A 10,972-nucleotide genomic window follows, 5' to 3' on the forward strand; every position below is an offset into this window, starting at 1 on the left:
ATAGATGAGCACTAAAACTTATAATCGGTGTCATTATGTGTTTGTCATTGCATCTTTATTTTTTTTCCTTTTATGTAACTCTGTAAGTATTAAGAAATCTACATAAGTCATTCATATGAAATCTGTAGATTTCAGAAATCAGTTAAAGTCTGTGATTAAAAATCGATGGTTTTAAGAAATCAGTGAAAGTCTATGAACTTTTCAAAGAGTCTATAGACTTTTCAAAAAGTCAATTGATTAAAATAAGTCTGTATGAATCCAAATACAATACACCCCCCTTATTCTCTTTGGCATCTCACATGCACCGCTGCAAATGGGTGTCATCGGTCATCTACCAAACCAACTCTGACAAGTCCCTCTGATCTTCCATATATAGATAGGGACCATGAAGACTGAATCTTCTTCTCTTCTGTGACAAGGTTTGATCGATCCACCTAATGACCTAAATATCTTTTTCATAGATCCTTTTAGACCATTCCATCGATCCACCTAAAGGTTTGATCATCCTTTTACCCAGTAATCAACTTCTGCCTCTGGCTCAAACTGTTTTCCTACACTATTGCTTATCAAAATTGCATATTAGAAAGTTTTGGTTTGGTTATGGCCTTATGGATAGGAAAGTGAGAGAGAGAGATCATAAACAAACGATCATTTCAGACACGTGTACAGTTCTCCCATGAGCAGTTCAAGTACAAATAACAAAAAATCTAGAATTCCTTATTGGTATTCAATGCAAGGTTCACCGGTTGTACTACATTCATCTATTGTCTATGTCTTGTCATATAAACAACAAATAAGCAATAGTTCCAAAAAAACACAACAAAAAAAGACGTAGTCGATCACTTATTCTTCACCTTATGCCTCCGGTTAGAGTCCTAATCCCATTCAGAATAATAAGATTTTGTTTCGCATTTTACAGTTTGTTGTCTTTTCGATTTCGATGTGGGAAAATTTAAATAGCATCTCTTTACAATTTCTCAAGCGCAAAAATAACTATAACTAGTATGCACTCGAGGAATGGTAGCGGGAGACAGCATTGAAACATATACCCACAACGGAAAATGAAAAGACAAGAACAACAAACTATAGAACAAATGTTATCTTAAACTGTAAAAAAATGGGACAATTCCAAAATCATTTTGTCAAACACAGTCGTGACAAGATGACTCTCGAACGGGATTTTTAAGATTCAACTTAAGTGAATGAACATTCATCACAAAAATAAACGCAACATATGTAATCATTTGAATACACAAATGATTTTCACAAAACCAAACAATTAATTATATTTACATATAATCAACACAAGTAACATCTATTAATCAACATAATTAAATAATTTTCTTGAAATCTAATAATAGATTACCCCTAGTAAACTTCCATTAGGGTTAGTATTTTGTAGGTTTTCACATGTATGGACTTTAATTCCTATAAATCACAAAATCAAGCTCCGAAATCTTCTGAACACTACACCAATAAGTGCAACAAACGACACTTTTCACATAACGGTGTAGAATAGCAGAGTTGTACAAATTTCAAAAATGCTTCATACAACGTTCAGAAATTTCAGCCGTTGTGTGGATAGTCTGAGATCATTCCAGATTTTTTTTTCTTAAACTGGGTTGTGTGAATGAAGATAAAAATGAGGCCCATTTTGCTTCTAACCCCACTCTAGTTTGACATATAACTAGGTTTTGTTACACAACAGTGAAACACATAAATGTTGTGTGAATATATAAAATTTAAACTATCACACAATACTTTTTATACATCTGTTGTACGATGTATTTCTCATGTCAGGCTGCAGACTTCTAGTTTTAAAATTGCTCTTACATTCTCTGAAAACCTAAATTTTTTGTGAAGGATAGCCTTGGTGGTTTTGATGTAACAACGGAACACTCAAACTTGTTGTGTGAGAGTATAGTATTTTCAACAATCACACAACGACTTTTCAGTTTTGGTTGTATAGTTGTATAATGTATTTTTGTGTCATGATGAAGCCCTTCTCTTACATTTGGCAATACTACTTTAAGTTCTTCATCCCACAACAATCAACTAAGAAATGTTGTGTGAAAGTATATCACACAATTGTTTCAATATTATGTTGTATGTATCGTAACCTCTAACCCCTAAAATACCCTAAACCCTAAAAAACCCTAATAAATTTCCAATTGTAGTGCCACAATGTTCTTTTTTAATACTGATGTGTGACGTAAAATTAATATTGTTGAATTTATGGTTGACCGAGTTGGTCGATACCCAAACGTTTTCGAAGATTTATGAATTGTTATACTGTTATACTTCACTATCATAATTATATCAAACGGTCAAACTTTCATGATTTTAATCATAAACATCTATATCACAATCAACCTACTAATGAGGTATAACATGTTTATTATGTTGCACATAATGTGACATAATATGTATAGTACATATTATATAAACGTGTGTTTATCTAGAGAGACACCATTGAGGAAATGAAATTTTGAAAATCGAACTGTATAGACATATTTACGATGTTGAAGCATGATTGTGGTAGAAATGTCATCAATTTTGGGTATTACATGAGTGTCGATCGACGCGGTCAACTCTAATGTGTTACTTTCACTATGGGAAGTCAAACCATCATGATATAATTGACACCACTTCTTGTATGAGTTCATGCATAATAACCATATATATGATTATATGAGTTTCGACAAAATAAAAAAAAATTTTAGAGTATTGCATTTCGACGTGTTTTCGTATGATGAGCCTCCCATATTTAGACAACTCTTAGTGCTTTTATGCGTTATGTGAGTGAAAACTAGGGTTATTTTAAAGAGGGACTCGTTAGAATGAAAAATAGCCGTAAATTTCCCACCCTCACGATTATTAAGTGAATGTCTTTATTTTCTTTCTTCTCAGACAACAAAAAATATGCAATTTATGTTGTTTGATTTGTAAAATGGGTAGGGAAAAATTAAGGCTGAGATGTAGTAGCGGGAAATCTCCCGCTCTTGCAATTTAAAGATGTCATTTCTTCTTAGACAACAAAATATACAATTTACGTTGTCTGATTTGTAAAATGGATAGGGAAAAATTAAGGCTGAGATGTAGTTGCGGGAAATCTCCCGCTCTTGCAATTTAAAGATGTCATTTATTCTCAGACAACAAAATATGCAATTTATGTTGTCTGATTTGTAAAATAAATAGAGAAAAAATTAAGGCTGAGATATAGCAGCGGGAGATCTCCCGCTCTTGCAATTTAAGGATGTCATTCTCAGAAAATTAAAATTTGGAGTTCTGTTGTATGATTTGGGAAACACTTAACTCAAAACCTGATAAAGCACTTGACACTTAGACAAAAAAGAAAACCTATCGCTCAAAACCTCTCTCTCTCTCTCACACACACTCACACTCAAAACCACTCATTTTGTCGAGAGAGAAAGAGAGAGTTCGAGAGAGAGTAGGGCAGAGGAGCCGCTCCCCTTCCAGGCGTGCCTCCGCCGTCGTCCGTTCGCCGTCGGTTGATCGGAGACCAGCACTCAACTCTCCTCTCTCTCCTCTACCTCCCCACACCCACAAAATCAACATCCAACCATCCCATTTCTCAGATCGAAAATCCAAACCCTAACCCCAATTCCGATTTCTGGCCAAATCCACTCTTTTCCGGTGAGCTCAAGCTTCTCAAAGGTAAACTCATTTCTTTTCTTTCGATTTCGAGATCCCTTGAGCTTTGTTTTTCCGTTTGGGACCTAATCCCTCTTGTCTTCTTCATTTCTGGGTTCGTCTACAACGTCGCCGTCAGCGACTCTCCAGCCTTGCATTCGATTCTTCAAGGTAATCCTTTTCTTCTCTCTCCAATTCCGATTTAGAATGGGTTTCATATAGTGCACACCACATGTTTGATATAATGCCTCACAGACACAACAAAGCTGAACCAGTGGGCTTTTCCATGATTTTTGAAAAGTCTATTCTTCTTTGTTGAATCACAGTTTTTAATAGTTGAAAATAGACTCTTCAATGATCGTTTTAAACTTGGTTTCAAGCAAAACAGAGTTGATTTGAGAAACTTGTGCTATTTTAGAAGTTCATACAGTGTTTCAGAATTTTCTGTAGAAACTGTATTTTCAGTCACTTTGGGTCTCTCTTTGACCATGTATTTGAACTCGAAACGACTTGAAATTTTGGGACATTGTAGTTTTACTTGTCTACTTTGGTTCTGGAGATTTTCAGCTGAAAGTATTAAAATGTCCATTGTTAATGAATTTTTCTCTCTTACTATCTGTTATCTAGAAATTTCGCAAATTGCAGCTTAGTGTTACAAAACAATTGGTTTGAGAGCTTTTACCTTTTGTATCAGTCTCCGACCTTTAACAAGTTAAATTAGATATGCAAATCATGCTTTGAACTTGTACTTCAGTCCAAAAAGGGTTAAGGAAAAACTCCATTTTTAACAAAGCATTGTCTCTGTGTTATAATAATCTGATCACTATTTTCCTTTTGGAATAAGTCCACATATGGAAACTCTAGCTACTGCTAATTCTTTGAAAATGCAACTTTGACTGATGTTAGGACTGACTAAGGTACTGCATATGCTTATATTAGGAACAAGAATACAAGGAAACTAAAGGTTGGTCAAGTGGTACTTGCTGGAAGTTGCACATCAGAATTTCCAGGTAGGGGGTCTTCACTGGTTAGAGATGTTTCTAAAAATATCTTTATGTTTTTATGCATAAAAGTGCATTATTTTATGTGATGATTTGAGAGTGAAGGGAGCATAGAGACTACCTTGGAGGGTTTTGGGCCTTTGAATCACTGAGGTTCCCTCCTATTTCGTAACAACATCAGAATATACTTTTTTTTGGTAATACGTTTCTTCCCCTAATAAGATTTCTATCTAAATGTGTTCAAGATTTTTGTTGGGATGCACTTTTGACTATTAGCTAGTATTGGTAGGTTCTTTAGAATACTTGGATCAGAAATACAGCAATGATCACATAGTGCACACCAAATGTTTGATAGTATGTCTCAAAGACATCACCAAGCTGAAACCAGTGGGCTTTTCCAAGATTTTCGAAAAGCTTATACTTTTTCTTTTAATCTCAGTTTTTAACAGTTAAAAATAGACTCTTTAATGATCGTTTTAAACTTGGTTTCAAGCAAAACGGAGTTGATTTGAGAAACTTGTGCTATTTTGAAGTTCACATAGTGTTTTAGAATCTTAGTAAAGTTTACTACATTTTCAGTCACTTTGGATCCCTATTTAACTATGCATTTGAACTCCAAAAGGCTTGTAATTTCGGGACATTGTTCTTTTGCTTGTCTATTTTGATTCTGGAAATTTTCCCATGAAAATATTGAAAGGTCAATTGTTGGTGAATTTTTCTTTCTTACTACCTGTTTCTTGAAAATTTCTCAGATTTGCAGCTCATTATTATAAAACAATGGATTTGGGATCCTTTACATCCTTATTTTTGTCATTGATCTTTGACAAGTTTATCTATGCATAAATCCTGTACTTTCAGTTCTCAAAGGCAGGAAGGGTTCCATTCTTGACAAGCATCACTTTTGCATGTTCTTATCAATACTTCTTATTTGTGTTCTCCCTGGAACAAGCCCATAAATAGAAGCTTAGCTACTGCTATGACTTAGTTTTAAAAAAATTTGATGTTAGGACTGACAATGGTGCATATGCTTATATTAGGAACAAGGACACAAGGGAACTGAAACTTAGATCAAACTTGTCTAATGTAAGAACATGAAAAAATGTTTCAAACCGAACTGCACAAGGGAACATTTGCTTACTATTTTGAATCTTAGTTAGGGATGGCAATGGGTAGGGTAGGGTACGGGGATCAAAATATCGTACCCATACCTTTTTACATTTTTCATCCCCGTACCCGTCCCCGTACCCGTAATTAGATAATGGAGATTCCCCGTATCCGTACCCTTTGGGGATTACGTTTCCATACCCGTACCCGTACCCGTTAACAATTATGTATTAAATTAAATTTTTTTTTTTTAAATACGAAATACAATTATATAAAAGTATGAAATTAAAATCAAATACAAAATAAATAAGTTTCATACTTCAATCCAATAAAAATAAATACAAGTCTTGGTTAAAACATAACAATACCGGTAAATTTCATTAAGAGAATAAAAATATATAATAAAAAGGAAGGTCCATTAAATGTTTATTAAGAGAATTACAAATTTTTTTACATAAATATTTATTTATAAATTATATATAAATATATATAATAATAAATTATATAATTATATATAATAATATTTTCATCCTTAATGGGTGGGGATGGGGACGAATATCAAAATACCATACCCGCCCCGTACCCGATTTAAGAATCCGAATACTAAGGATCCCCATCCCCGTTACCCGTTTATACCCGTATATCTTCCCCGTTAGGGTCGAATACCCGTGGGTACCCTACCCGCTGGGGATTATTGCCATCCCTAATCTTAGTATAGTTTGTAACTTTTTTCTTTCCTCAGAATTTAGATCGGAGTTAATACCACTGAATACCTATTGCTATTTGATAGCTCCTTTTTTTTTAAGCATGCAAGTATATATAGGAGTTGAGTTATAAATGCAGCACCATGCTTTGAATTATGTGTTTTAAAGATAGTAGTAATAATACAGTGATTATGGAGGATGGTGGACTTGTGGTTTTTTTGCAGGTTACTTTTTATGGATTTATGGATATGGATATATGTAGCAACATGAGAAACTAGTTTTGAATTATGTAGGTATGTTCAATTGAATACTAGTAGTACATTGTGGATGTTAGACTGGTGGTTTCTTTAGGCTATTTTTTGGTGTCATATCACAAGTTAAGGAGGTTATCAATTATATGAGCATAGATTGCTGGACTAAAAAATATGCAGAAGTGAGATTTCATTTTGCAATTCAAGTTATTTGATGATCAATATAAGTGGATTCATGCAAACTAAATTGTGTATCAAGTACAACTTTGTATTTTTATTTCTTGTATGGATCATAGGGCATGCTTCTAAATTCCCATTTAAAGCAATGGTTTGGATCCTTTTAGTCAGATTTTGATGATTTAAATGTGCTTTAGTTGCTATTGTTTATTTGGTAAATTAGTAGGACATATAACACATTAATGGCAATCCAACATTGTCTCATAAAAATGATTATACAACAATTCTTCTGTAATGTAATGTTGTGAGTATCTATTCACACAATGCCAATTAGCAAAAATCATATCTACTTTTTACACTACCAGGACAAGCACTTTAGCCAACAAAAAAGTTTCGTCAGCTATGGTTTCGTCAGGAAAGAGTCGTCGGCGATGACTTTAGCCGACGAAACTAGAAGACGTCGTCGGCTATTGTCCCAGAATTTAGCCAACGAATATCTTAAATGTTTCGTCGACTATAGTCTGAGACTTTAGCCGACGAAACATTTAAGATATTCGTCGGCTAAAGTATGTAATAAAAAATTAAAAAAATAACTATAGCCGACGAAATATAGTCTGTTTTGTCGGCTTTTTTGTCGGCTTTAGAAAGGTTTAACCGATGAAACATGCCATAATTCGTCGGCTAAACCTTATTAAAAAATTAAAATACTATAGCCGACGAATATCTTACATGTTTCGTCGGCTATAAGTCTATTCCAGTAAAAAAAAAACCTGAAATTTCTAAATTACCAGCCATGATCCGGGACATGGCTTCGGACATCTCTTCCTCCTGCGTGTCCGGCCATGCCTCCCTCGCTATAGCACTCATCACCTTGTCACTAGCCTCCCTCACATTCGCCTAATTGGAAAGGAAAAAAATGATTAATTAACATTTTGACATATATATAAGTAAAATTAAAAATTTAAAAACGTAAGATGACTTACAATATCCTCCTGGGCTTCAGGATATGTCTTTTCGTACGTATAGACGTACCGGTGGACTTCTGCATGTTCCCTGGCCGCCTCGTTCATGAAGACAGCGAACGGTCTAGAACCGGCATGATGGTTCCTTATGTTGCATTGCCGGTTCTAAGCGTTCGCCCGGGAAACGGCCTTCAAAGAAAAAAAAAATATTAGTAAAATATTTAAAAACGGACGTACTTAATGACAAATTAACTAATTAATTTTTTAAATACCTGTTTATGAGGGTTGTTGAATTCTGATGTCAGAAGCCAACGCCACTCGTACTCCTTGTACTGGAACTCAGCAGGGGTAGTGGGGTACCAGAACGTGTGTTCCCGTGTTTAGTCCAGTAGGTCCGCAACTCGTTCTTCCACTCCTTGTACCTACAGATACAACAAAAATATTAGAAATATTATTAATATCACATACAATTTTGTTTTTCATTAACTTCCCAACGTACCTTCCCCCTTGCACAACGTCCGCCCAGCTGTTCTTCAGGTGCTCGGGAACGTCAAACCACACCTGCATTTAACCGTTTATTGGTTTAGTTTTCGAGAAATCAACAATGTAATACATAATATTATTTTGTAAACTCACCGACATCGCGTTGTGGACCATGTCCTTAACCTCCTGCGGGACCTCGCCCCAGTCTGACCACAACATAGGGACTCTATCCCTAATGAGCGCTCCCACGCGGCCGGAGTATGTGGCCATCCCCGATACTATGTGGCCATCCCCGTTAGTATCGATGACGATCCTCCCTGAGGTATTGACGGTCTTCTCCAGAGCTTTCCCTGTGACGGAGCCTCTCTTCTTCTTTGTTGGCTTCGCTCCGACGGTGCCTATCATATGATAAACCAAATTGATTATTAAAATCGGAGACCCTTTATTATTAATTATAAGAAAACAAATCATTCATCTTTCATTACCTGAGGGCGATGCGGCGGACGCGACGGATTCCGTCTCTGTCGCCGATGATGATACCCTCGTGGAAATAAGAGGAGTATCAAAAGGCAGGAACCGGTACGCCGCTGATGGAGCTACTGGCGGGGGCAGTGGATAAATCGGCGTCCCTGAGCCATCGACTGCAGGTAAGGCCGGTATCATCCGCGGAAGGAACAGATGAGGCAACAGCATCTGTACCCCAGATGACCCACCATCCGAAGCAGTAGGACCCAGAGTGGGCGCTCGGTGTATCTCAGGCATACGGGATGCATACACCTTTGTCTGGGTCTGACGCCACAGCTGCCTCGAGGAATGAGGGATGCCCGGCTGCCTCGATGAAGGGGGCACCTCTGGCTGCCTCGAGGAATGGAAAACGCTCGGCTGCCTCTGCGCTGTCTCCAGAAGGGTCGCACGTCTGGCTGTCATGGGGCCCTGAAACGACGTTTGAGGGTTGCTTGAGGTTCCCTCAGACGATTCGGACCTTTGGCCCTTCGAACCCTTCGTCGATCTAAAATTACCGCTCATCCTGTTTAAAATATTAATTTGAATCAAGGCTGAGGAAGAAAAGAGTTACCTTTGGATGGGTGGAAGTCAGTGGCGGATCCAGGACGAAAATCTTACATGGGCTAAATGTAACGCACAAAATTTTTTAACCAACAGTGCGATAAATTTTGGTTCATTAAAAAAGAACACACATACATAAGAGGACATAGCAAGTCATACCCTCCAACCCCAACGCATTTACATGAACAAAAATTAGACACAATACAATACAAGAAACACAATTAAGATTCTAGTTGATTCAATTGACTTCAAATTCATTTTTTTTCGATTTCATACTTCAAATTCAAATTCTATACCCAGAAGGAACACAAATACAATGGTCTCAGTGAACACAAATACCCAGAAGGAACACAAGTAACAAGAATTAAGAATACACACCTAGACCTGGTCTCAGTAATCTGCAGCCGAGCAGGAGCAAAGTAGCAGAGCAGGCGACGGACAGCGAGCAGCAGTCAGCAGAGCAGGCGACGGCGATGGGTGAGGAGATGAGCTGACTACGGCGAGCAGCCGAGACGACGATAGCACGACGAGGAGACGAGCGACGGCGAGCAGACTGCAGAGGTGTTTCAACTTTGGACGCTCATGCTCGTAGGGGTTTTTTTTTTTTTTAGGGTTTTTCAGGGTGTTTTGGAGCGCTGTGGAGGCTTTCGAGCGCTAGGTTTAATTATATACCCTATACCTTTAGCCGACGAAATTTTTATTTCGTCGGCTAAACCTGTGAAATTCGTTAGCTAACACTGTGAATCTCGTCGGCTAAAGTAATGAAATTCGTCAGCTATGATACTTTTTATTTAATATTTTCAATTTATTTGTTTTATTTTATTTTATTAACTATAGCTGACGAATTTTCAATAATGTCGTTGGCTATAATACTTTTTATACATTCGGCACATTGTGATTGTGATGATCAAATTTGAAAAACGAAAATCCGACCATCAGATCTGACCATCATGATAAAATACATGTATGAGAAAAAATTCAACTTGATCCGACAAGGTTAAGGGCTCGATCCGGACGGTCAATCCCGTAAGTCAAACCCTAAACGCAAGGAAAAGGCCATTGGACCGTCTAAATTACGAATTTTCGCCGGACCTTCAACTGAAAATAGTTTCAAATCGATGAGACGCAACAATTTGTATAAAAATTTTACGGAAAATAACCACCAAAGATAGGGCTACCCATAGGGAGAAAGAAAGGAAAATTGCATTGACCGCAACTACGAGCATCGAGACTTTACCGGAATACCGTGATTTTTCAACCGAAAACGTATTTCACCATTCTGGTCATATCTTATTTCACGACTTTTTTGCATTTGAAGGTTCTACGTATAGTTTGTTTTTGAAACGGAACATTTACTTGGTAAACAAGTTATACAACATTAGTAGGCACCTTGTGATTGTGATGATCAAACTTGAGAAATGAAAATCCGATCGTTAGATCTGACCATCATGATAAAATACATGTATGAGAAAAAATTCAACTTGATCCGACAAGGTTAAGGGCTCGATCCGGACGGTCAATCCAGTAAGTCAAACCCCTAAACGCAAGGAAAAGGTCATTGGACCGTCTAA

The 10,972-nt window shown here is 36.9% G+C and overlaps 1 non-coding gene across 1 annotated transcript; it reads left to right on the forward strand.

The window, feature by feature from the left end:
• The first annotated feature begins 3,348 nt into the window (after positions 1-3,348).
• Positions 3,349-4,607, forward strand: LOC101295879. Its single transcript, XR_185504.1, has 3 exons — positions 3,349-3,678; positions 3,805-3,825; positions 4,594-4,607. It is a non-coding gene; the product is annotated as an uncharacterized LOC101295879 (transcript).
• Positions 4,608-10,972: the final 6,365 nt, after the last annotated feature.

The sequence above is a fragment of the Fragaria vesca genome, unplaced genomic scaffold (genome assembly GCF_000184155.1).
Source record: "Fragaria vesca subsp. vesca unplaced genomic scaffold, FraVesHawaii_1.0 scf0513139, whole genome shotgun sequence".
NCBI lineage: Eukaryota > Viridiplantae > Streptophyta > Magnoliopsida > Rosales > Rosaceae > Fragaria > Fragaria vesca.